The sequence below is a fragment of the Centruroides sculpturatus genome, unplaced genomic scaffold, assembly GCF_000671375.1.
Source record: "Centruroides sculpturatus isolate CEXI.00-Female unplaced genomic scaffold, Cexi_2.0 scaffold488, whole genome shotgun sequence".
Classification (NCBI taxonomy): Eukaryota; Metazoa; Arthropoda; class Arachnida; order Scorpiones; family Buthidae; genus Centruroides; species Centruroides sculpturatus.
Genome location: NW_019384747.1, coordinates 412,495 through 413,750, shown reverse-complemented (window position 1 = coordinate 413,750; position 1,256 = coordinate 412,495).

Here is a 1,256-nt window from a genome sequence, read left to right as displayed (position 1 = left end):
AGGTAGGAGTATCGGGAAGGCTATTTCGAGATACTAAGAAAGTCACAGGAAGGAAAAATATTCGTTAACTACTGCATAATTCACCAGGAAAATTTGTGTGCGAAAAGGTTGAGTTTGCCAAATGTCACAATACTAATAATTAAACTAATCAATTTTATAAAGTCGCGCGCGTTAAATCACCGTGAATTTAAAGAATTCCTGAAAGATTTAGAAACTGAATATTGCGACGTGGTTTTTAATACTGAAGTACGTTGGCTTAGTAGAGGTGCAATGCTAAAAAGAGTATACAACTTAAAAAGCGAAATACAATTGTTAGATATGAAGGGATATGCCATTCCTCATTTTGGTAATAAAGAATGGATGTGCAATTTTGGGTTTCTTATCGATATGACTCAGCATTTCAATGATCTTAATATGGAACTTCAAGGCAAAAGGACAGTTTACTCACAATTTGTATGATAAAATTCAGGGCTTTGAGCGCAAATTAAAATTGTGGAAACAGCATCTTTTGCAGAATAATGTGTTTCACTTTCCACATTTAGAAAAAGAAAACGTTACTATTTCTCAAAAATACGCACAATATATAGACATTTTAATCAACGAATTTCAATTACGATTCCAAATGTTCAAAGCTGAGAAGACAGCGGTATCCATGAAAATGTTTTCCTCGCCATTCAATATCGATGTGGATACAGTTCCCGAAGACTTTCAAATGGAAGTGATTGACATGCAGAATAATACCAATTTTAAAAATGTATTTTTCTCAGTAAACATCGAAAATTTTTATAAATCTTATGTGAGCCCTGAGAAATTTCCGCTTTTGACGAAAAATGCAAAGCAAATGATGTCTCTGTTCGGAAGTACATATGTTTGCGAACAACTATTTTCAACCATGTAGTTAATCAAAAATGACCACTGATCAAGACTGAGTGATGCACGATTAGAAATCTGCGTACGTGTAGCTACCTCATCAATTCCGGCTGATATTGATCAGCTTGTATCGAAAAAACAGTGCCAAATTTCTCATTAAAAATTTCAAGTAAATTCGTTTTTCTGTTCTTTTCTTGTTTGTTTTTATTTTGCATTAAAATTTGTATATGAAATCTTTACTTTTTTTAAATTTTATATTTTTTTATTCTAATGTTTATTATAAATAAAGTTTTGTAAATTATTAATAAGTGTTACTTTATGTGCGGCCCGCCAAAAAATTTTAAAATTTAAATTGGCCCGTTGATTAAAAAGGTTGCTCACCCCTG